We start from the raw sequence: 27,854 nt of genomic DNA, 5'->3' as shown, positions 1-27,854 counted from the left end.
GAGGAGATTCATTTCCCCTAAGAATTGGTGTTTCAGGGTGTTCTACTGGTGGGGGAATTGGATCAGTCCTTCTAGGTTGCCTAACCCATATACCATTGCTAAATGTGCACTTAAGTCTTTTCAGCAGATTTCTATTGATGATGTTATATCGATCACTTTGAATTGTTTCTTCATCGGGTGGGATACAAATGTCATGGGCAAGTAGGAATCGAGTGATTAACCCTCCATATGGCAACATAGTGTCTTTAGCTATGATATGATGAAGGATTTTAGAGTTAAAGGACAGTAAGTACTCGCAACTCTTGGGTATTATGCCGAGGTCCGGATTTGCAAAAATAGTTTCGACGGCAACATATCCTTCATGTGTTGCCGTATTGAGTATCCAAAACAGTTATGTTGACCGGTCATAATCCAATACATGGTGCTTATTTCTATTTGACTCATTTTATCAAGATGAAATTGCTTAGGGAATAGTATGCTTGTTATGATATGATGAAGGATTTTAGAGTTAAAGGACAGTAAGTACTCGCAACTCTTGGGTATTATGCCGAGGTCCGGATTTGCAAAAATAGTTTCGACGGCTTCGGAGTAAGTTGCTCCGATTATATTGACATCCCATTTACCTCTAAAATAACATCCTCTATCTTTTTCAGTGATTCCAATTAGTTCACAAATAGTACTATCAAAAATTCTAATTTATGTTCCTAGTAGGTAAGTACTTATACTATCATTATCCACATATAAGTTTGCATAAAATAGCCTAACTAACCTAGGATAAATTGGTTCATTTATTTGTAGCAGAGGTAGGACATCTAAATATGCAAACCACCTAATGGGTTCTAGGTTTCCTAGTTCATTGAGATCAACGTGTTTACCCTTATGGATACATCTTGTTTTGAAGTTTGGAAACCTAAGAGCTACTTTTTTGGATCTAAAAAGGTCTTAGGAGCCATTATCTAGACAAGATGATAGATGAAACTATAAAGAGTAGGTAAAATAATGAGAAGAGAGGAAGGATTTTAGATTTTACCTTAGTGAGGATTTCTTGGAAGATGGAGAGCTTGGACCAACAAGAATCCCTCTCCAAGACTTCTAAATGCTGGAATGAAGGTTTAGAGAGGTTGTGGGAGAGTTTGAAGCAGGTTCTCACGGGTTGGGGGCGGTGTCACTGCCAGCCCTAACCCCTTCTCGGCTTATAAAGGGGCTCTCGGGCAGTGCCACCACCAAAACGAGCAGTGCCACCGCCTGGCGCCCTAGCGCTCAAGCGGTGCTACCGTCGATTCTGGCGGTGCCACCGCTAGCTTGCCGCGGTAGAGAAGAAAAAATTCTTTCTTCCCCCCTTTTGTTTTTCAGAGGTGTTTGACTTAAGATATGTTGAGATATTGGGTTGTACTTTAATATATCATTTGGAATCGAAAGAGAAAGATGAAATCAACTCCACAAAAGAACGGAACAAGGATGATACATTTTTTGAAAAATACATTCAAACAAGCTTATTTTCAGGGACAATTTAATATGCCTAGTTCCCTTCTAATGAATTCAAATTGGTCTTCATTTAAGGCTTTTGTGAAAATTTCTGTTAATTGATGCTTTGTGTCAATAAATTTTAGAACGACATTATTATTAAGGACATGATCGCGTATGAAATGATACCTAATATCGATATGCTTAGTTCTAGAGTGCTGAATTGGATTTTTGGTAAGACATATGGCACTTGTATTATCACATTTTATGGGAATGTTTTTCAAGTGAATTCCATAGTCTTCTAATGCATTTTTCATCCAAACAACTTATGCACAGCATGCACTTGCAGCTATGTATTCGGCTTCCGTCGTAGATAGTGCAACTGAATTTTGTTTCTTGGAAGTCCAAGAAACAAGTGCATGTCCTAAAAATTGACATGTTCCGAATGTACTTTTTCTATCTATCCTGCATCCGCCAAAATCGGCATCTGCATAAGCTATTAAATCAAATTTATCAGATTTTGGATACCACAATCCTAAATTTGGAGTTCCTTTAAGATATCTAAATATTCTTTTAACACTCTTAAGATGAGATAATTTAGGATTGGATTGAAATCTAGCGCAAAGTCCTACACTAAACATGATATCCGGTCTAGTCGCGGTGAGATAAAGTAGACTACCTATCATTCCCCTATATATTTTTTGATCGAAATTTTCACTATTTTCATCCATATCTAACTTAGTCGAAGTACTCATAGGGGTGTTTATCGCTTTTGAATTATTCATGTTAAATCGTTTTAACAATTCTAATGTATATTTAGATTGGTTAAGAAATATACCATCACTAAGTTGTTTGATTTGTAATCCTAAAAAGAAGGTTAATTCACCCATTAAACTCATTTCAAATTCATGACTCATACATTTGGCAAATGATTCACATAGTGATTCATCCGAAGAACCAAAAATAATATCGTCAACATAAATTTGCACAATAAGAAAATTATTTTTAAAATATTTGATAAACAATGTAGTATCAACCTTGCCTTTGGTAAAATTATTTAAAATAAAAAAGGAACTAAGCCTTTCGTACCAAGCTCTAGGAGCTTGTTTCAAACCATAGAGAGCCTTAGTCAATTTGAATACATGATTAGAAAGAAGAGAGTTTTCAAATCTAGGAGGTTGTTCGACATATACTTCTTCGGAAATAAAGCCATTCAAGAAGGCATTTTTGACATCCATTTGAAATAGTTTAAAATTATTACTACTAGCATAGGCAAGGAGCATCCTTATGGCTTCTAATCTTGCCACAGGAGCGAAGGTTTCTTCCTAGTCGATACCTTCTTCTTGGTTGAAACCTTTGGCCACTAATCTAGCCTTGTTTTTTAACCACGATACCGCATTCGTCTTGCTTGTTTCTAAAGACCCATTTAGTACCAATGACTAAATGGCCACTAGGTCTAGGAATAAGCTTCCATACCACATTCCTCTCAAATTGGTTCAATTCCTCTTGCATTGCAATGACCCAAAAATCATCTTTTAAGGCCTCGTCAATGCATTCAGGTTCGATTTGAGAAATGAAAGCGGCGTTAGCACAAAAATTCTTGAAAGAAGAATGAGTTTTAACCCCTTTTGATGTATCTCCTATAATTAGCTCCTTTGGATGAGCATCTATATACTTCCATTCCTTGGATAAGGAAATTTCGGAAGAAGATGCCTCAAAGTTGCCATTTTTAGGAGGGGGTTCCTTTAAATTCAAATTATCAAAACCAAAATCATCATCAAATTTTTTTTTTCTTTAAATCAGAAATTTCATTAAAAACTACATTAATAAAATCTTCTATAACTAAGGTTCTCTGGTTGAAAACACGAAAAGCCTTAGAAACGGAAGAATAACCAAAAAAGATGCCTTCATTGGATTTAGCATCAAATTTTCCTAAGGTATCCTTTTCATTCAAAATAAAGCATTTACAACCAAAAACTTTAAAATAAGAAACATTTGGTTTTTTGTTATTTTATAATTCATAAGGAGTTTTTGATGAAGACGGTCTTATTAGAACCCTATTCATGATGTAGCAAGCCGTATTCACGGCTTCGGCCCAAAAATACTTAGGTAGACTATGTTCATTTAACATAGTCCTTGTTATTTCTTGTAGGTTTCTATTTTTTCTTTCAACTACTCCATTTTGTTGAGGATTTCTTGGAGTGGAGAAGTTATGATTATATCCATTAACTTCACAAAGATTTTGGAAATCATAGTTTTGAAATTCGCCACCTTGATCACTCCGAATTGATGAAATTATGAAGCCTTTTTCGTTTTGAGTGAGTATACAAAATTTGGAGAAACACTTGAAACAATCACTTTTGTGAATTAAGAAATAGGTCCAAGTGTACCTAGTATAGTCATCCACAATTACAAAAGCATATTTGCTTCCTCTTAGACTTGTCGTGTCAATTGGTCCAAATAAGTCCAAATGGATCAATTGTAATGGTCTAGTGATGCTAATTTGATTTTTTGGTTTGAAACTAGTTTTTATTTGTTTACCTACTTGACATGTATCGCATACTTTGTCCTTATTAAACTTCATATATGGAATCCCTCGTACTAATTCTCTAGATAAGATCTTAGATATCAGTTTCATACTTGCATGGCCTAATCTCCTATGCCAAAGCCAAGCATCATCATTTAGAGCAGAGAAGCACATCTCATTACTTAGTTTATCAAGGTTGATGGTGTAGACATTATTTTGTTTTAATGCAATCATAGTCATGTTATTGTTTGGTTTTTCAATAATACACATATTTGATTCGACTCTAACGATATAACCTTTATCGCATAATTGACTAATACTCAAGAGATTATGTTTCAATCCATCAACTAGTAAAACATCATCAATAGAAAAACTTAATTTGTTACCTATAGTTCCCTTCCAATGATTTTGCCTTTGTTGTTGTCTCCGAAGGTGACGTACCCTTCTTCTTTGCTAGTGAGCATAGAGAAATGAGATGCATCTCCAGTCATATGTCTTGAGCATCCACTATCGAGATACCATCTCTTGCTCCTAGCTTGTGGGTTTGTCTACAAAAGAGGATGATTTTTAGGTACCCATTTGATTTTGGGTGCCTCAAAAATTGATCCACTAATTTTGTTATTCATTATTGAATTATTTATAGTTCCTTTAGGAACCCATATTAATTTATGTGGACTAATTTTCCTAAATGGACATTTGTAGGCAATATGTCCATATTTGCAACAAAAGTTGCATTTCATATAAGATGAAACATGTAATGTAGGTCCTTTTATGAAAGTGGTAGGATTTTGATGTGATCCTTTTACAAATCTAATTCCACTTCTATTTGCGACGTGACCCTTGTTTGCAAGGATCATGTCTAATCCTTTGCTACCAACCTTAAACTTGTTTAAGGTTTCTTTAAGAAGCAAATTTTCATTTTATATTGCTTCTAAATGCTCACACTTAGAGCATGGAGGAGTTTGAAGACTATCAAACTTATTTTGTAGTAAAACATACTCTTTCTTTAAGATATTTAACTTCTTACTAATAGTTCTACATTCATCAAATAATTCATGAAAAGCGATAGAGAGTTCTTCAAAAGATAAATCTTCATTAATTAAATCACATACCTCTTTTCATAAAGCCATTAGCACGAAGTTTGCCTCCTCTTTGTTGCTAGCTTCTTCACTTTCGGAATCACTTGAATCGTCCCAAATTGCCTTTAGAGCTTTCTTCTTCTTTGGTTGCTTCTTCTTGGCTTGGGGGCTTTCATTTTTGAAATGCTCTAGCTTCTTGCATTCATAGCATATCACTTGGTCCTTTTTATATTCAAGTCTGTTTTTGGTGTTATTTTTAAATTTGTTCTTTCTTAAAAAAATTTTAAATTTTTGAGTCAAGAGTGCAATGTCATTTTCACTATCCTCATCACTTGATGTTCCTTTCAAGTGATCTTCTTATGATGTGAGTGTCATATCCTTCCTGTTCTTTGGAAGGGGGTTCTCGTGTTTGTCATGATCTTGACACGTCATTTCGTACGTCATTAGAGACCCAATATATTCTTCAAGAGGGAATTTTTTAAGGTCCTTGGCCTCTTGAATGGCCGTAACTTTTGGATCCCAACTTTTAGGAAGGGATCTTAAGATTTTATTTACTAGTTCGAAGTTAGAGAAATCTTTACCAAGAGCTTTGAGTCCATTGATGACATCCGTGAAACGGGTGTACATGTCTCCGATGGACTCACTTGGTTTCATTCGGAAGAGTTCATAAGAGTGCACAAGGATGTTGATTTTGGACTCTTTCACTCAGCCAGTACCTTCATGAGTGACCTCAAGAGTTCTCCAAATATCAAAAGCCGAATCACAAATTGAAACACGATTAAACTCATTTTTGTCTAGTGCATAAAACAAGGCATTCATAGCCTTTGCGTTTAAAGCAAAAACCTTCTTCTCCAATTCATTCCATTCGCTCATCGGAAGAGAAGATTTTTGAAATCCGTTTTCGATAATAGTCCAAAGCTCGAAATCCATGGAAATGAGGAAGATCCTCATACGGGTCTTCCAATACGTGTAATCCGACCCATTAAACATAGGTGGACGTGTGATAGAAAGACCCTCATACATGCTAGAGTAAGCCATCTCTCTTGGGTATTAAACCAAATATGAGAGTGAGCCTCGCTCTGATACCAATTGTTAGGATCGGAGCGGCACTAAGATGGGGGGGTGAATTTGTGCAACGGATTAAAACTTTTAAGTTCGAAAATGATTCCGTAAAATGTAAGGAGATTTCACTTTGATTGTAACTTGAGCAAAGTAAGAAACCAGAAACGATTGCAGAAAGGTAAGTACTCACAGATTCAATGAACACGCCAATTTAAAGTGGTTCGATCAAATGACCTATATCCACTTGCGAAGCCTTCTTCAATGAGGCTTCTAACTTTGACTAGCAAATCACTTTGAAGGGGAAGGACTAATACCCCTCTTACAACCTTTACAAGTGGTTCACACTCTTACAATTTTTCAACAAGAAGGAAGGAGGTGAACACTCAAGCAATTTGAAAACAAGACTTTGTTAAGGCTCTTATCTCAAATTAATGCTTTGCAAATGTTGTATTCTTTGCTGAGAATTGAGGGGTATTTATAGGCCCCAAGAGGATTCAAATTTTGGCTCTAAATTTTGAATTCTCTTGGGTTTCTGAGACTAGCGGTGCCACCGCCTGTCGGTGGTGGTGCCACCGCCTGTCGGTGGCAGTGCCACCACCTGTCAATGTCTGTTAGATGGTGCTAGGCGGTGCCACCGCCTGATCTCAGGTGCTAGGCGGTGCCACCGCCTAACACTTCGGGCTTTGGGTGGTGCCACCGCCTAGTCCGACGGTTCCACCGCCCGTCCTTACAGATCTCTGGTTGGGCTTTAATTCCGTCCCAAACCAAGTCACTTTTGGGCCCAGTTGGCCCCTATCCAAGATATGGAATTGTCCCTTAATCCTAACCCTAATTATATGTGAACTACATACCCAAAAACATAATCCTAAGCAAGTTTTTAACCGGTAAATGTCGAGTTTTGTTTCGACGAGCTTTCCTGCGATCTTTCGGCGGACTTCTGATATGCCCTCGGGTTTCTTCCGGCGGACTCCCAACAGGCTCCCAATCTTGTGACGAATTCAACGAGTAGCCGAGCCTTCTAGGTGATCTCTGCGAACCTCTGACGATCTCTTCGACACGTCTTTGATCTTTCTTGGTTGGTTCTGACAGCATCATCGACGAATCTTCGGACTCTCAAACGTCCATCGAACTTGACTCCGGTATCCTTGCTTTATGTTTTTAGGCTATCGTAGTTAATCCTGCATACTTAACTTCAATAATATGGATTAGATCAATTAACCCATCAATTGATTTCATCATCAAAATTCAAGATTCAATAGTTTTATGTCTTACTGCTATCGTAGTTAATCCTACACACTTTTTTCAATATATAGATTAGATCAAATAATTTACAATTGACTTCATTATCAAAATCTAAGGTTCAGTAAGTTTTCCTTCTTAAGTGCCTTTATGTGTTCACACTTAGTGTATGGAGGCAATGAAGGATTATCATACTTAAGTTTTTTAAATTTATTATTTAAAAGGGCATGCTCCTTTTTCGAAGAATTATACTTTTTGCTTATTATTCTACATTCATTGAACAAATCATGAAAAGCACTTAAAATCTCATTAAAATATAAATTTACATCTAATAAACCACTTACCTAATCTTTGATAACAATTAGTGCATAGTTGGTGATTTCCTTGTTGCTTTATTCTTCATCTTCGGAGTCATTGAAATCATCCCACGTTGCTTTGAGCTTTTTTCTTCTTTGGTTGTTTCTTCTTCACTTAGGGATATTCATTTTTGAAATGTCCCGGCTTCTTACATTCATAGCATATAACTTGTTTTTTCTTAGGTTCAATTTTATTTTTAGTGTCATATTTAGATTTATTTGTTTTATGAATTTTATGAACTTTTTGTCGAGAGTCTCAAGTCATCATCATAGTCCTCATCACTTGAACTTCCTTTCAAGTGATCTTCATGAGTTCTTAGTGTCATATCCTTCCTATTCTTTGGAAGGTTATTTTTAAACTCTTCATGAGCGGTGCAAGTCATCTTGTTGGTCATTAACGACCCGATAAGTTCTTCGAGAGAAAAAATTATTTAAATCCTTGGCCTCTTAAATGGCCGTTACTTTAGGGTCCCGACTCTTTGGAAGAGATCTCAATATTTTATTAACAAGTTCAAAGTTAGAAAAACTTTTACTAAGAGCTTTTAGACCATCGACGACATCCGTAAATCGGGTGTATATATCTCCAATGGTCTCACTTGGTTTCATCTGAAACAATTCATAAGAATGGACTAAAAGATTTATTTTAGACTCCTTTACTCTACTAGTGCCTTCATGAGTGATTTCAAGTGTATTCCAAATATCAAAAGTCATTTCATAAATAGACACTCAATTGAACTCATTTTTATCTAAAGCGCAAAATAAGGCATTCATAGCCTTGACATTTAAAGAGAATATCTTCTTCTCCAACTCATTCCAATCGTTCATTGGAAGAGAAGACTTTTAAAAGTCATTTTTCATAATATTTCATAACTCAAAATCCATAGTAATTAGAAAAATTCTTATTCTAGTTTTCCAATAGGTGTAATCTAACCTATTAAACATAGGTGGACATGTGATTGAATGACCCTCTTGGTTGGTGGCAAATATCATCTTTCTTGGGTTTCAAACTAAAATGAGAATGACCTTGCTCTGATACCAATTGTTAGGATCAAGAATGACACTAGGAGGGGGGGGGGGGGTGTGGTGAATTAGTGCAGCGGATAAAAACAACAAATTTAATCGCTTTCGAAAAAATTCATATGTTGAAACTCTTAGTTTGACGAAAACCGTATTGAAATGTCATTTGACTTGAATAAATTTAGAGAGTAGAGAAGAGGGGATTGGGCCATTTACAATGAAGTGAAGTGAAATGCAACAAAAGTGAAGTATGCATCAAGAAAATAAAATGCCTATTTAATAGTGGTTCGGTCGTCCGACTTACATCCACTCCTGATTCCTCATCCGTCGAGGTCACTGGCATCCACTAATAGTCTTCCTTCAATAGGTGCAGACCAACCACCTCTTTACAGTACTTTCTCCTTTTCATGGGTTTAGGAGATAACCCTTATAAGCCTCATATCTCTTCTTGGATGATTGTAAAACTAAAGAGAGAGAGGAGGATAACTCTTTACACTTTTACAACGCTTTTACGCTTCAACACTTACAGATTTTTTTCACACTTTGATTGCCCTTTCATGCAGAAAAGGGTGGAGTATTTATAGGCCCCAATGGCTCCAAAATTGGAGCAAAAAAGTATCTCATCCCAGGTTTCTAGGGTACTAACGATACCACCACTTGTACTGGGCGGTACCACCACCTGCAGCACTGACACTGGGCGATACCAACACCTAATCTAGTAGTACTAATGCTTAACAGAATCCTAGAGACTAGGCTCTGGTGGTACCATTGCTTGACATGGTGGTACCATCGCTTGGCAGTAATAATTGCCAACGGAACCACCGCCCAGGCTTCTTGGAGACTGATCCCTAGGTAATTCCACTGCCCCAGTCTGGTGGTGCCACCGCTAGACAAGGTTTAGTAACTTGGTTGGGTCTTGAATCCGGCCCAAACCAGTCTAATTATAGGCTCAATTGGCCCCTAACAAGTTTAATGGGATTACCTCCTAAACCTAAGCCTATATGTGCTAACTATGATTTTTAAGGCATACACTAAACAAAACAAGTCCGGTAAGACTAGGTTTATTTTGGCGAGCTTCGGACGATCTTTCGGTGGACTTCCGACGATCTCTCGGTAATCTTCCAATGGACTTCCAGCAAGCTCCTAGATTTCACGATGATTTCTTGGTGAGTTTTGATGAGCTTCTTCTTGACCAATTCAGGTGACACTTCCGAGAAACCTCTAGACTCTCGACAAACTCTTGAACTCCCAAAGAATTCTTGATTTTTACTACGGCACTTCATTTTTCTTTATTCTTTGATTGCTATCATAGTTAATCCTTCACACTTGTCTTTACATATAGATTGGATCAAACAATTAACCAATTGATTTCATCATCAAAATCTAAGATTCAACAAATCTTACGTACATGATCTAAATATTTGTTAAACGTTTCTTCTTTTTGTTGATGACAAAGGGGCAGGAATGACGAATGCTTGGTATCATGAAATGATGAATGGTAATCATGCATGAAGTGATAAATACCTCAAATTTTAATGTCTTAGCATCATGTATATTATGTCCAAAATGATGTTAATTTTCATATCATGAATACTTTAGTATCATGTGTGTTATGCCTAAAATGATGTTTATTTATTTTTGGTATCATGCATTAAGTTAGGATGAAATATAATGTTTTGAAATTATGTATGTTTTAATGATGATGCACGACACAATATCCAAAATTTTGATATGATATATTGCATTTGATCACTATGATCGAAAGTGTTTTTTTTTAATTCAAAGGTTGTGATTTCTTTTGAATTCAAGTTTGCCTTATCTCAATATGGCATATCGATAGGGGGAGTTAAGGTTAACTCCATCATCAATTGGTTGTCATTATCAAAAAGGGAGAAATTGTTGAATCTCAGATTTTGATGATGAAATCGATTAATAAATTATTGATCTAATCTATATGTTGAAAAGAGTGTTGCAGGATTAACTATGATAATAAATAAGGCATAAAGCAAATGTTCGGCCGAAGTCAAAGATCGGACGATACGTTGAAGATTCGGACGATGTGCCAAAAGCTCGCCAAGAGTTCATCGGGAGCTCACCAAGAGTTCGTCGAGAGTTCGCTAAGAGTTCGTTGGGAGGTCACCAAGAATTTATCGAGAGTTCACCAAAAGCTTGCCAAGAGTTCACTAGAAGTTCGTCGAGACTTCGCTGGAAGAATAATTGATTTACCAGACAAGGATTGCTTAGTTAATGCCTTAATTGTCATAATTAGAATTTAGATTGAGTCATAATTGGGAAGTAATCCCACTAACTCAGTTAAGGACCAACTGAGCCCAAACTAGGGCTGAGTTGGGCTAGATGTGTTGAATCTTGGATTTTGATGATGAAATCAATTGATGTGTTTGATCTAATCTATGTTTTAAGTGATGCAGGAGTAGCTTCGATCAGAACTAGCAAAATTATTAAAGCAGGAGGAATCAGACGATGGGCCAAAGCAAACATGTCAATAGATTGGACGTCGGGCTGGAGGATCGGTCGACGTGTCAGTAGAAGGCTTCCTGTCATGAATTTGGGCATTGGGCCTAGAAGAACGGACATTACACCAAGGAGATCGGAGTTGCGGAGTCAACATGCCGATTGGGCAAAAGGTCATAAAAGAGGATGATGTGCCGAAGGATCGGACGAAGCGTCAGATGAATCAATGACATGCTGGACAATATGGGATTCACTTGTAATAGTTTATACCTAGATCCAGTTAGTTTAGGTCTAATTGAGTCGATATTGGGGTGAAATAATACCAACTCAATTAGGGGTCAATTGGGCCTAAATTGGGAGTAATTTGGACTCATTGGGAGTCCCATTCAATGACCCAAATGTTGGGCCATGCGGTGGCACCGCCAGAACAAGCGATAGAACTACCTGTGAGTTGAAAAACTTAAAAAACTCGGTCTCCGAGTTTGTCAAGTAGTGGTACCACCTAGTGTCAGGCTATAGGCGATGGTACTACCTAGTGCAGGTGGTGGTTTCGCTCGTACCCATAAGACCTAGAAGTTTAAATTTTTGGCTCCATTTTTAAACCATTCGGGGCTTATAAATACCCCACTTGGGCAGCAAGAAAGGAGTAAGAATTCTAGAGAAAAAGACTAAGTAAACTCTACCAAAACATTGAGTTCCCTCCTCCTAGAGCTTAGAGTTAGTCCTAAGGGAGGTGTGTAAGGGAATACTTATAAAAGAGTGACTTGTAAAGGTTCTCCTAAACTTGTGAAAAGGAGAAAGTGTTGTAAGAGGGTAGTTGGTCTTCACCCATTGAAGGAAGACCAATAGTGGATGTCAGTGGCCTTTGTTGAATCTCATATTTTGATGATGAAATCAATTGGTAAATTATTTGATCTAATCTATGTGTTGAGATAAGTATGCAGGATTAACTACAATAGTAGTAAGGCATAAAGTAAATGATGGGCAAGAGTCGAAGACTCAGACGATATATCGGGAGGTTGCCGAGAGTTCATCGTGACATCACCGGAAACATGTTGGAAGACTCGCCGAAAGCTCGTTGGGAGATCGCTGGAAGAACATCGGAAGACTAGTCGAGAGTTGGTCGGGAGTTCGTCGGAAGCTCGCCGGAAGACTCGCCAAGAAGTTCGTCGGAAGATCGTCGAGTGAAAAATTGACGTATCGGACCATGCTTGCCTTAATCATAGTTAGAATGATAATTAGAGTTGATTTGGGAGATAATCCCATCAACTCTATTAGGGGTCAACTGGGCTTGGAGTTGGGCTAGTTTGGGTCGGATTCAAGACCCAACTAGGATGCTGAATTCTGACCGGCGATGGCACCACCTGGAAAGCACCACCCTAGGAATTCTGGGTGGTGGTACCGCCTAGATTGGGCGGTGGTACCGCTAGCAGTTAATGCTGCCAGTGGTGGTACCACCCTTGTCAGGCAGTGGTACTGCCCAGTGTCAGGTGTTAGGCGGTGGTACCGCCCAATAATGGCGGTGTTACAGCTAGTACCTCGGAAATCAGGGATGAGATATTTTTTGGCTCTATTTTTGAAAACCATTGGGGCCTATAAATAGCCCACCCTTTTCTGCATGAAAAGGCACCGAAGTGTGAATATAATCTTGAGTTCTTAGGGTGTAAAAGTGTTGTAAACAAGTGCTAGAGTCCTCCTCCTCCCTTTCTAAGTTTTGAGATCATTTAAGAGAGGTGTGAGACTTGTAAGAGTTCTCTCCTAAATCCGACAAAAGGAGAAAGAGCTGTAAACGGTGATTGGTCTTCACCTATTGAAGGAAGGCCTTTAGTGGACGTCGGTGACCTCGACGGAGGAGGAATCCGAAAGTGGATGTATGTTAAATTGATTGAACCACACTAAATTCTAGTTTGCATTTCATTTTGAGTAATTTACTTTAACTATAAATCATTTCATAGAAACTACTTCTCCTCCTCATCTTGCATTCACTACGCTTATGCTCTCTTACGTTTCAAGTTGCTATCTTTCCGAATCGATTTCCATCGAACATATGAAATATTTTACGAAATTGAAGAATTTTTTGCTGCACTAATTCACATCCCCCCCCCCCCCCCCTTAGTGCCGCTCTTGATCCTAACAATTGGTATCAGAGCAAGGTTCACTCTCATTTGGTTTAAAACCTAAGAGAGATGGCATTTGCTGGCAACCAAGAGGGTTATTTAATTACACGTCTGCCTATGTTCAATGGGACGAATTACACATATTAAAAGACTAGAATGAAGATCTTCCTAATTTCAATGGATTTTGAGCTTTGAAACATTGTCGAAAATGATTTTCAAAAGTCTTCTCTTCCAATGAATGATTGGAATGAGTTGGAGAAGAAGACTTTCATTTAAATGCCAAGGCTATGAATGCCTTATTTTGCACATTATATAAAAACGAGTTTAATCGAGTGTCAATTTGTAAAACGACATGTACACCTAATTTACGGATGTCATCAATGGTCTAAAAGGACTTAGTAAAAGTTTCTCGGATTTTGAGCTTGTTAATAAAATTTTAAGATCCCTTCCAAAGAGTTGGGACCCTAAAGTAACGACCATTCAAGTGGTCAAAGATCTAAATAATTTTCCTCTTGAAAAACTAATTAGGTCAGTAATGACCTATGAGATGACTTGAAAAGCTCATAAAGAGCTTGAGGACACCCTTCCAAAGAACAGGAAGGATATGACACTAAGAACCCAAGAAGACCACTTGAAAAAAAACTCAAGTGATGCGGACCTTGATTAAGATTTGGCACTCTTAACAAGAAAATTCAAAAAATTTATAAAAAAGAATAAATTTAAAAATGATACTAAAAATAATTTTGAACCCAAGAAAGATCAAGTAATATGCCACGAATGCAAGAAGTCGGGACATTTCAAGTGCGAATGTCCCCTAGCCAAGAAGAGGCAAAAAAAAAAAAAAGGCTCTCAAAGCAACATGGGACGACGCAAGTGCATTTGAAGAAGAGGAGCCAACCAACACCGAGTAAGTTGCTCACTATGCGCTAATGGCTATCAGAGATGAGGTAAGTAATTCAATTGACCTAAATTTATCTTTTGATGAATTATTAAGTGCTTTTCATGATTTGTTTGATGAATATAAATTAATTAGTAAAAAATATAAATTATCAAAAAAGGAGCATGCTTCTCTTATTAGTGATTTGGATTGATTAAAGGTTGAGCATAATAGTAGTTTAACTCCTTGTACGAAATGTGATGAACTAGAAATACTTAAAAAGGAAAACTTGCTACTCAAAGAAATCTTAGAAAAATTTGATGTTAGTAGAAAGTCTTTGAACATGATTCTTGCCAATAAGGGTCACGTTCATAAGAGAAATAGAATCGGATTTGTGAATAGCTCTCACCAAAATCCAACCACCTTTGTTAAAGGCCCGGCCTTACATGTTTCACCTCACACTAAATGCAACTTTTGTTGCAAACTCTAATATATTGCCTATAAATGTCCACTTAAAAGATATAGTCCACATAGATTGATTTAGGTTCCTAAAAGAATCTCAAATGACTCAATGCAATATGATAAGATATATAGATCCATTTTTGAGACACCCAAGGTCAAATGGGTACCTAAAAGTCATCCTTTTTTTAGAAAAATATACCATCACAAGCTAGGAGCAAGAGATGGTACCTTGATAGTGGATGCTCAAGGTATATGACCGAATATCTATCTTAATTCTCTAAGCTCACTAGTCTAGACGAAGAATATGTCACCTTCTGAGATAACAACAAGGGTAAAATTATTGGCAAAGGAACTATAGGTAACAAATCCAACCTTTTTATTGAAGATATGTTGTTGGTTGATAGCTTAAAGCATAACCTCTTGAGCATTAGTCAATTGTATGATAAAGGATATATTATTAAATTTGAATCTAATACTTCCATTATTGAAAAACTATACAAAAACACATCTATTATTACACTAAAACAAAATAATGTATACACTATTGATATATAATAATCTTTGTAATGAAATATATTTTTCGGTCTTGAATGACGATACTTGGCTTCGGCATAGGAGATTAGGTCATGCTAGCATGAAACTAATCTCTCAAATCTTATCTAGAGAACTTATGAGAGAAATTCCTCACATTAAGTTTATTAAAGACAATATGTGTGATGCATGTCAACTAGGAAAACAAATAAAATGTATTTTCAAACCAAAGAATCAAATAAGCACCTTTAGACCATCGCAATTGATCCATATGGACTTATTCGGACAAATTGCTACATCAAGCTTAGGAGGTAGCAAATACTCATTTGTCATCGTGGATGATTATAGTAGATACACATAGCCTTATTTTTTGGCACACAAAAGTGAATGCTTTAGGTATTTCTCTAAGTTTTATAAACTTATTCAAAATGAAAAAGGTTTTATGATTTCATCAATTCGAAGTGATCACAATGGTGAGTTTCAAAACCGTGATTTTCAAGAATTTTATGAATCTAATGGATACAACCACAACTTCTCTACTCCAAGAAATCCTCAATAAAATGGAGTAGTAGAAAGAAAGAATAGAAACTTACAGGAAATGACTAGAACCATATTAAACAAACATAGCCTACCCAAATATTTTTGGGGTGAAGTCATAAATACGACATGCTATGTTATGAATATAATTCTAGTAAGACCATTACTTTCCAAAACTTATGAGTTGTGGAACAACAAAAATCTCAATGTTTCATACTTTAAAGTTTTCGGTTGTAAATATTTTATTTTGAATGAAAAAGATACCATAGGAAAGTTTGATGCAAAATCCAATGAGAGAATTTTTCTTAGTTATTATTCTATTTCAAAGACTTTTCAAATCTTTAATAAAAGAACTTTCGTTATAGAAGAATCTATTCATGTTGTTTTTAATGAAATTTTCAAAGTTAAGAAAATGATTTTGATGATGATCTTAAATTTGATATTTTGAATTTAAATGAATCTCTTTTTCCATCTAGCAACTTAGATGCATCTTCTTCTGAACATTCTTTATCGAAGGAATGGAAGTATGTAGATGCTCATCCTAAGGAGCTAATTATAGGAGATATATCGAAAGAGGTTCAAACTCATTCTTCTCTTAAGAATTTTTGTACCAACGTTGCTTTTCTCTCCTAAATTAAACCTAAATGCATTGACGAAGCCATGAAAGATGATTCATGGGTCATCGCAATGCAAGAAGAATTAAATCAATTTGAGAAAAATGAAGTGTAGAAGCTTGTTCCTAGACCAAATGACCATTTAGTTATTGGTACTAAATGGGTCTTTAGAAATAAGCAAGATAAATTTAGTATCGTGGTTCGAAACAATGCTAAATTAGTGGCCAAAGGTTTCAACCAAGAAGAATGTATCAATTATAAAAAAATCTTCGCTCCTATGGTACGATTAAAAGCCATAAGGATGCTCCTTATCTATACTAGTAATAATAATTTTAAGTTATTTTAAATGGATATCTCCTAGATTTGAGAATGATAATTTTTCTAATCATGTGTTTGAATTGACTAAAGCTCTCTATGGATTGAAACAAGCCTTAAGGGCTTGGTATGAGAGACTTAGCTTATTTTTAATTCATAATAATTTCTCTAAAGGCAAGGTCGATACTACATTATTTATTAAAAAATTTAAAAATAATTTTTTTATTATTCAAATTTATGTTGATGATATTATTTTTGGATCTACAAATGAATCCTTATGTGAATCATTTGTCAAAAGCATGAGTCTAGAATTTGAAATGAGCCTAATGGGGTAACTAACCTTCTTTTTAGGCTTACAAATTAAATTACTTAGCAATGATATTTTTCTCAATCAAATAAAATATGCTATAGACTTGTTAAAAAGATTTAACATGGATAGTTCATAAGCTATTAACACTTCTATGAGTACCTCCACTAAGTTAGACATTGACGAAAGTGGAGAAACCTTTGATCAAAAAGCTTATAGGGGTATGATAGGTAGTTTGCTTCACCTCACTGCAACTAGACCGAACATCATATTTAGCGTAGGACTTTGTGCTAGATTTCAATCTAACCCTAAGCAATCTCATTTAAAAGTTGTTAAAAGGATATTTAGATACTTAAAAGAAACTCCTAAACTAGGATTATGGTATCCTAAATCTAATAACTTTGAATTGCTTAGTTATACTGATGTAGATTTTGCTGGATGTAGGTTAGATAGAAAAAGAACATTCGGAACGTGTCAATTTTTAGGACACGCACTTGTTTCTTGGTCTTCCAAGAGAAAAAACTCAATTGTTGTTGAATCTCATATTTTGATGATGAAACCACTTGATATGTGTTTATGTTTTAATATGTATTTTGAGTGACACAAGATGCTTCGATCAGGATGAGACAATTAAAGCAGGAAAAATCATGTTGTGCCGGAGGAACATGTCAGAAGATTGGACGTCGGGCCGATTGATCGATCGACGTATCGATAGAAGGCTTCGGGCCGTGGACTCGGGCATCGGGCCAAGAAGAGTGGGTATTGTGCCAAGGATATCGGAGTAGCGGAGTCAACTAGCTGATTGGGTAATAGGCCGTAGGAGAGGACGATGTGCCGAATAATCGGACGAAGCGTCGAGGGACCAATGACATGCCGGACAACTTTGTTAATTGCTTATGATTAATTGTCTCGATCGAAGTTTTGTTTTACATCTGCAGGATTAACTATGATGGAAGTAAGATATGTAGCAAGAGTTGCACCGAGGTCAAGGCTATGATCATGTTGAGAGTTCGAGAGTTCGATGGAAGTCCGGACGGTCGTCGGAGGTTCTGCAGAAACAAATCTGAGAAGTCTAGGAGCTTGCCAAAGAAGCATATCGAAATTCGCCAAGTGGATTGTCGCAAGTCTAGGAGTTTGCCGGAAGTCCGCCGGAGCATCGCCGAAGGTTCGTCGGATGTTCGCCGGAAGTTCACTAGAAGCTCGCCGGAAGAAGCGATTGACGCACCGGAGCAAGTTGCAGTAAATGTCTTAAGAAATATCGTAGTTAGTATGTAGATTAAGTTAGGAATGGGAGTGATCCCATTAATTTAATCTGGGGGCATTTGGGCCCTTGATAGACCCAAATTGGGCCAAATGGATCAACCCATTCGAACCAGAATTCCTGCTAGGCGGTGGCACCGTCAGGGTCAGCGGTGGCACCGCCCAAGAGATGGTCTCCCAGGAAAGCTGGGCGGTGCAACCGCCTAGGTCAAGCGGTGGCACCGCTTGGGCTTAGTCTTCGAGCGAGACTAGGCGGTGCAACCGCCTGGCCTCAGTCTCCGAGCGAGACTAGGATGTGCAACTACCCCTGTTAGGCGATGGCACCGCCTAGAGGCTCAGTCTCCGAGCTGCCAGACGGTTGTACCGCCCCAATCAGGAGGTAGTACCGCCAGGACCCCAGAAATCCGGGAGGTGATATTTTTGAGCTCCAAATTCAAACCAGTTTGAGGCCTATATATACCCCACCCTTTCTTGCATGAAAGGGCAACCAAAAGGCACCGAAAATCCAATCTTACTCTATGATTTTTAGAGCTCAAATGTGTTGTAAAGGCTAGAAGTTCTCCTCCCTCTTTTCTTCCAAGTTTTGATCTTTCAAGAGAGGAGAGAAAAGTTTGTAAGGGTTGTCTCCTAAGCCCGTCAAAAAGAGTGAAACTGTAAAAGGGTGGTTGGCCTTTGCTTATTGAAGGAAGGCCTCTAATGGAAGTCGGTGACCTTGTCGGAGGAGGAAGCCAAAAGTGGATGTAGGTCAAGATTGACCGAACCACTCTAAAATTGTGGTGCTCTCTGGTTTGCATTTCTTCTTGCTGCTTACCTTACTGCAAACCTCTATATGTGTTTTACTTCCTTATTACTTTTGCTGCACTCCTTTACGAACTCGCTTTCAAGTTAAGTTTCCGAAAATGGTTATACGTTGGAAACGATTTCATCGTACGAATATAGTTTTAATCGTCGAAAGTTTTTCACTACACTAATTCACCACCACCCCCCCCCCCCCTACTGCTCTTGATCCTAACAGTTGCATTATCTATAACTGAAGCTAAGTACATAGCTGCAAATGCATGCTATGCTCAAGTTATATGGATGAAAAACACTTTAAAGGATTATGGAATTGACCTGAAAAACATACCTATAAAGTGTAATAATACTAGTGCAATATGCTTAGTAAAAAATCCTATTCAACACTCTAGAACTAAACACATTGACATTAGGCATCACTTCATATGAGATCTTGTTAATAATCATAATGTAATATTAGAGTTTATTGATACGAAACATTAATTGGCCGATATCTTTACAAAACCCTTAAATGAAGAACAATTTGATTTTATTAGAAGGGAATTAGGGATGTTAAACTGTCTGAATGCATGAATTTGTTAAATTTTTATTTTTAGACTTTCATGATCACTCACCTGAATTATGATCTTATAGTATGCACAATGAGCCATATGTATTTTTCCATACGAGTTTTTACGATGTTTGCATATAAATGATGAATCATGAACTTATGGTATGAATTTTACAATACAAGTTCAATATAATGTTTTAAGTATAGTATGCATTTTATATGATGAATCATGAATGTATAATATTCAATACGAATTTTCTTTTCTTATGATGCGAATATTATATGATAAGGTTGTGTGTTTCATAACAATAAAAATCTTGCATGATAAAGTTGTGTGGTTCATAACAATAAAAATCTTGCATGATAAAGTTATGTGGTTACATACGAATTGGTATCACCTCCCTCCCCCCCACGCAACTATGTGAGTAGTGTTCACTGCCTACAGGTGTTGGTACCTCCTAGTTGGCAGTAGTACCGCTCCAAACTTATTGCTCTCCGTCTAGCAACTCAAAAATCCCCACTTCCCACTAGATCAAGGATCAATCTCCAACATTCTTTTAAAGATCACTAGAATGGAAAACTACTAAGGTAATAATCTCTACACCAAATTGATTCTCCTTTGTATTACTTGTTCTTGCTCCTTATTTGCCTTCATTATTGTAGTCTCAATGGGTTCTAGAAGATCCTCTAGGGACAAAGGGAAGAGGAGATTAGATGAAAATTATGACTCCTTACTTTTCGATTCTAATCAACATGCCCTAAAATTTTCATCTATAGAGTCTAGACATGTTCATAAGGGTAAATGTTGATTTAGACGAATTAAGTGATTTGGAACCTATTCAATGGTTTGCTAATCTAGACATTCTTCCAATTCTTCAAATGAGTGAACCTATCTACCCTAGACTTGTTAGGCTATTTTACAACAATTTACATATAGATGAAGAAGAAAGAGAATCTACCTATCTATTTGGACATCATATACCTACTATGGATAGATCAATTTGCAATATCATAGGAATTATGGTAAAAGAAAGAGGGTGTTATTTTAGAGGACAATGGGATGAAGAAACAATTGGGACTACTTACGTTGATGCCTTAGGAATAATTTTTGGTAATCCTAACTTAACTATTCTTCCAAAAAGCTACGAACATTTACTGCCCTTAAGCCCCAAAATACTTCATCATATCCTGATAAGTATCATTCTCCCAAAACAATATCATCATGATGAAGTAAGCTAAATGGAATTAGGTACCATGTATTGGATTATGAATGGACATAACAATTGTTTTGGTTATCTAATCCAACAAAACATCATTGAATTATCAAAAAGGAATATGATGCTTCCATATGGTGGCTTAATTACAAGACTGCTCCATGCTTATGATATTGCTATTCCACCTAAAGAAGAAGTTATAAAACTAGATAGATTTAGTATCATAAATAGAAATCTACTTCGACGGATGAGATGTATATTCAGAAATGGTATATGGACTAGACTACCTAGAAGGATTAATCCCCTCCAACCAGAACCAGAACCTGAAACATCAATTTTTAGGGATAATTAATCTCCTCCAACTAGTCCCTTTGAGGAATCACCTCTAGTAGAGCAAGCATCTCCCTTATCTATTGACGACATAGGGACTCGATTAGATTGATTTGTACAATGTCAAGATCGACTTGAATAATACCAAGATCAAATTTTGACTGAGTTGCAGCAGATTCATCAACAACTCAAGACCCTGTTTAGACATTTTGAGTGGCCACCACCTAAATAATTAATTATGACTTTTCTTACTTTGACATTGTAATCCTATGTTGTTTACCTTGATGTTGTAAACTTAAAATGCCACTTACTTTGATGATTGCAATTCTGTGCTTTGATTTCCATGTTATCTATTCAAATGATGAGTATGATGATGCAATATCAAGCTTACTTTGATGCTAAAAATTTATGTGATTTTGACTCGAAAATGGATGTCATGCCTTGACATCATTTCTATCGATGAATACATGGTATCATCTTTAGATTTGGTAAATCTTGATGTGCATGTTGATAATAAGTCTAAATTATTAATTTGATGCTTGAATTCAAAGGTGTTGAATTTAAGAGTGTCTTTTCTCAATTATGGCATATAGATAGATGGAGTTAAGATTAACTCCATCACCAATTGGTTATCATCATTAAAAATGGGAAGATTGTTGAATCTCATATTTTGATAATGAAATCAATTGGTAAATTATTTGATCTAATCCTTATGTTGAGATAGGTGTGTAGGATTAACTACGATAATAGTAAGGCGTAAAGCAGATGATGGGTCGGAGTCGAAGACTCGGACGATATACCGAGAGATTGGCAAGAGTCCATCGTGAGAACACCGAAAGCACGTTAGAAGACTCACTGAAAGCTCGTCGGGAGATCGCCGGAAGAATGCCGAAAGACTAACCAAGAGTTTGTCGGGAATTCGCTGGAAGATCGCCGAGAAGTTTGCCGGAAGATCGCCGAGTGAAAAATCAATGTACCGAACCATGCTTTCCATAATCGTAGTTAGAATAATAATTAGAGTTGATTTAGGAGGTAATCCCATCAACTCTGTTAGGGGCCAATTGGGCTTGGAGTTGGGCTGGTTTGGGTCGAATTCAAGGCCCAATCAGGATGCTAAATTCTTGACCGACGGTGGCACCACCTGGAAAGCAGCACCCTAGGAATTCTGGGTGGTGATACTGCCCAGACTGGGCGGTGGTACTGCTGGCAATTAATACTGCCAACGATGGTACCGCCCTTGTTAAGCGGTGGTACCACCTTGTAATAGCGGTGGGATCGCTAGTACCCCAGAAATTCGGGATAAAATACTTTTTGGCTCTATTTTTTAAAGCAATTGGGGCCTATAAATACCCCACCCTTTTCTGCATGAAAAGGCACCGAAGTGTGATTATAATATAGAGTTATTGGGGTGTAAAAGTGTTGTAAACAAGTGCTAGAGTCCTCCTCCCTTTATAAGTTTTGAGATCATTCAAGAGAGGTGTGAGACTTATAAGGGTTCTCTCCTAAACCCGACAAAAGGAGAAAGAGTTGTAAAAGGTGATTGGTCTTCACCTATTAAAGGAAGGTCTTTAGTGGATGCCAATGACCTCGACGGAGGAGGAATCCGAAAGTGGATGGAAGTCAAATTGACCAAACCACTCTAAATTCTAGTTTGCATTTCATTTTGAACAATTTACTTTAACTGTAAATCATTTCATAGCAAACTGCTTCTCCTCCTCATCTTGCTTTCACTATGCTTACACTCTCTTATATTTCAAGTTGCTATCTTTCCGAATCGATTTCTATCGAACGTACAAAATATTTTATGAAATCAAAGAATTTTTCGCTGTACTAATTCACCCCCTCCCCCCTCTTAGTGCCGCTCTTGATCCTAACAGCCACAATAGAGGAGAAATCGAGAGTGGATATAGGTCACGATGACTGAACCACTGTAAAATTTGGTTTGCATTTCTTTTAAGGTCTTTACTTACATTACAAACTACTTTACTTACTACGCTTCTGTATGCTTTCAATTTTAAGCTATCTTTCAGAAATCGGCTTTAATCGAATGAAAGATTTTCAAAACCGACAATTTTATCCATTGTACTAATTCACCTCCCCCCCTCTTAGTGTTGAATCATTCTTAACAGTTGGTATCAGAGCTACGTTATTTCTCACATGGTTTAACACCCAAGAAAAGCAGCTCTTTTTAGATTTCAAATGGGTTTTTCAATTGTTCATCCTCCTATGTTCAATGGGATGAACTACACTTATTGGAACACTTGAATGAGAGGTTTCTTGCTTTCTATGTATTTAAACTTATGGAATATTTGTTGAAAATGGATTTCAAAAGTCTTCTACTCCAATGAATGAATAAAATGATTTGGAGAAGAAAACATTATCTTTAAATGCTAGAGCTATGAATGCTCTTGGCAAATATTTTTTAAATATTAAATTTATTAACAAGATATTAAGATCTTTTCCAAAGATTTGGGATTCGAAAGTAGCTGTAATACAAGAAGCAAAAGATCTCAATAATTTTCCACTTCAAGAACTTTTTGGTTCATTGATGACATATGAAATGATGCTCAATACACATGATGAACATGAGAACAACCATCCGAAGAACAAGAAGGATTTGGCACTTCGAACAATAGAAGACCACTCGAGCGAAAGCACAAGTGATGATAACCTTGAACTCCTCATAATAAAGCTTAAAAAATTATTAAAATAATAATCTAAGAATAAAGATGAACTTAAGAAGAATAAGTTACCAAAGAAGAAGAAGGTAACTTGAGATAAATGGAGTACCTCCGAAGACGAGGAGTAAACCGATGAAGACGAAGTGGTGAACATCGCTTTGGTGACTCTCGACAATGAGGTAAACAACTAAAAGAAAACTCTTTTACTTTATTTCGAAATTACATGATGCTTTTCATGAGTTGTTTTTAAATTAGTTAGTAAAAAAATTAAAAAAATATTTTTTGCTTCTTTTTCTAGTTATTTTAAAAATTTTGAGCATGATAATTGCATGATAACTCCTAGCACTAAGATTCACTTAAAAAGAAATATGCATTAATACAACAAACAAAATGTTTTTGATTGAAAATGCCTTATGTTCAATGAAATCTTGATTGATGTTTTAATGACATAATAATGTAAGACGTAATGAATATGTTAAAAGATTTTATATCATTCTTGATGATTTTATATTATCCATGATGATTTGAAGTAATAATGATTTTTGGGTAATTTATGGTTTATTGATCTTGATGATTTCTATGATGAGATATGCTCTTTCGATTCTAAACTATAATGTATCATTTTCATATGAAAAACTTGAGAATACTTATATGAAATAAATCACTTAAAATAAAACACATAAAAAGGAAAATATATTATCATTGGAATCAAAATGATAAATGAAATCACTTGTTTAAAGAAGCCATACGTTTAATGTGTCATATTTTTTATCATGATGATGAAATTTATTTTTTCGGTTTTAAATAATAATGCATCTTTTTATTTGGCATAAAAAAGACAAAGAGGTGCTTATATGAAACAAACAACTTAAAATAAAACATCTCTATCTTATTGATTTTTTTATAAAAGATTTATGAATCTATGTATATTATGGTTTTGTGAATCTCTTGGACTATGAATATGAATTTGAATGAGTTTTATTAAAATCATAATTTCTTGAGATTTATAATATGAAATCTTTTATGAATCAAGATCTCTTATTTGATCTCTTATGTTTCTCTTTCCCATTTACTAAAGAGGAATATAATCCAATTGATGATCTTGATTTCTCGATATTTGATACTTGAAATATTTCTATGAATTAAGATCATTTTCTCCTTGTTTCTTTTTGCTATTCACCAAAAAAAAAAAAAAAAAGGGAGACTTATCCTAACAAACCATGATATGCTACTTGACATCTTGAAAATTTATGACTTTTAGTTTTGTTATACATTTCTTCCCTTCTTTGTTCTTGTTTACATTGACAAAAGTGAGAAAGAAAATCGCTAGCATCTCAAGAGATTGATGAATCAATTAATGTCATTTTGAATCTCTTATAATTTTGATGATTTGATGATTTAAATCTAAATAAGATCTTTCCAATCGAATCATGAACCTTCTCTTGATTTCATAACTTGAAATTTTCTTGCATTTTTATATGATTCTTGCATTTTGTTTATGAGAAAATTTTCTATATGAATCATATCTTTTGGTATTCACGTGATCTTATCTTTCATGATATAATTTTTATAATTCCTTGTATTCATGAAGTATATCTCAACACCAAAACACTCTTGATATTCTTCATATGATGATATGAAATTATAAATGAAATACTCATGAATTTATATTGATGCATACAAATGAGAAGTTATGATCATGCATGGTAGGATTTAATGTAATTTTATATTTTGATGCCATCATGATTTAAATTATTTATGATTTGGAATGATGCATGCAATACTATGATTTGTTGCTAAAATGATGCATCATGAATGCTTGAGTCTCATGTATGATATGCCCATAGTGATGATTTATTTTTGGTATCATACATGAAGTAAGGATGAAATATAAGGTTTTGAAATTGTGCATATTTTAATTTGAAACTATAATGATATACAAATATACTGAAATAAGATATTTTATCTTTGTCATAATTTGAAAATTATTATAAAGGGAAAAAGAATTACAAAATTATTTTCTTCCCTTCTTTTTGACAATGACAAAGGGGTAGAAAGAACTAGCTTGCATGTTCTAAAATGATGTAAAATTTGCTAGCTTGCATGGTGCAAAATTTATTAGCTTGCTTGATGTAAAACTTGTTTACTTACTAGCTTGCATATCTAAAACTTGCTAGCTTGCCCAACTCAAAAGAGAAGCAAGAATTACTAACTTGTACATCCCAAGTAGAAGCAAAATTGCTAGCTTGCACTTCTCAAAAGAGAAGAAAGTACTTGCTATCTTGAACATCACCAAAAATTGCTAGCTTACCTATCTTAAGAAGCAAAAGTAAAAAATTTACAATATTGCACATCTTTAAAATTAATGATGATTTGGTGATTAGGGATGTTATAAAGTGATAAACAATTTGCTAGCTTATATGTTACAAAACTTGCATATCTCTAAAACTTGCTAGTTGCACTTCTCCTTTTTGTTGATGACAAAGGGAGAGAAATTATGTTAATGATCATACATGGAATGATGTATTAAAAATTTAATTATACATGATTTTATGATCATATGTTGTAAATATTTATGATGAAATATTGCTTCGATTTGAATTCAATTTGAATTCAAGGTTCTATCAATATGACATATTGATAGGCGGAGTTTAGTTTAAACTCCGCCATCAATTAATTATCATCAGCCAAAAGGGGGAGATTGTTGAATCTCGGATTTGGATGATGAAATCAATTGATGTGTTTGATCTAATATGTGTTTTTAAGTGATGTAGGACTAGCTTCGATCAGAATAAGAAAAACGATTAAAGTAGGAGGAATCAGACATTGGGCCAAAGCAAACATGTCAGTAGATTGGATGTCGGGCCGGAGGATCGGTCGACATGTCGGTAGAAGGCTTCATGCCATGAATTCGGGCATCAGACCTAGAAGAGCAGACATTATGCCAAGGAGATTGGAGTTGTTGAGTCAACATGATGATTGGGCAAAAGGCCGCAATAGAGGATGATGTGCCGAAGGATCAGATGAAGCGTTGGATGAATCAATTGTTAGGATCAAGAGCAGCACTAAGAGGGGGGGGGGGGGGGGGGGGGGGGTGAATTAGTACAACGAAAAACTTTCACGATTTAAAAAAATTATTCATTTCATTTAAAACTGATTCCGACAAAAATGGTTTCGATTCAATCAGTTTCGGAGAGAAGTTCAACTTGAAAGCTTTCGTAAAAGTGCAAGAGAAGATTAAGGAGGTTTGAAGTAAAGTAAATTGCACAAATAAAAAGCAAACCAGATTTAGAGTGGTTCGGTCAAGGTGACATACATCTACTTTCAGATTCCTCCTCCGATGAGGTCACCGGCATCCACTAAAGGCCTTCCTTTAATACGTGATGACCAAACACCTCTTTACAACATTTTCTTCTTTTCCCGGGTTTAAGAGATAACTCTTATAAGTCTCACTCCTCTTTCTTGGATGGTTACAAGGCTAAGAGATGGAGGAGAACTCTAACTTTTAGAACACTTTTATGACTCGAGAATTTAGGATTACGTCAATACTTTCATGTCCTTTCATGCAAAAAAGGGTGGGGTTTTAATAGCCCAATGACTTAAAAATTGGAGCCAAAAAGTGTCACATTCCTGGAATCCGGGGCACTAGTGGTACCATCGTCGTTATTGGGCGGTACTACCACCGTTCATATGACATTAGGTGGTACCACCGTCGAATAGAGGTGGTACCACCGTTGGCAGCATTAATATCGATGGTACCACCGGCCAAAAATTCAGGGGTACTGCCTTCCAGGCGGTGCCACCACTGCCCATGTTTTCAAGGGCTGAATTGGGTGCTCAATTCAGCCCAATTCAGCCCTGTTAAGGGCCCAATTGGCCCCAAATTAAGTTAGTCGGATTACTTCCCAATCCTAACTTAATTTATGCTTTAACTATGATAACTAAGACATGATTACAGTGCTGCATGTTCCGGTGTATCAATTGCTCTTCCGACGAGCTTCCGACGTACTTTCGGTGAACATCCGACGAACTCTCGGCAATGTTCCGG

Source organism: Musa acuminata, chromosome BXJ3-3 (assembly GCF_036884655.1).
Source record: "Musa acuminata AAA Group cultivar baxijiao chromosome BXJ3-3, Cavendish_Baxijiao_AAA, whole genome shotgun sequence".
NCBI classification, from domain to species: Eukaryota; Viridiplantae; Streptophyta; class Magnoliopsida; order Zingiberales; family Musaceae; genus Musa; species Musa acuminata.
Note: the sequence above shows the minus strand (reverse complement) of the source record.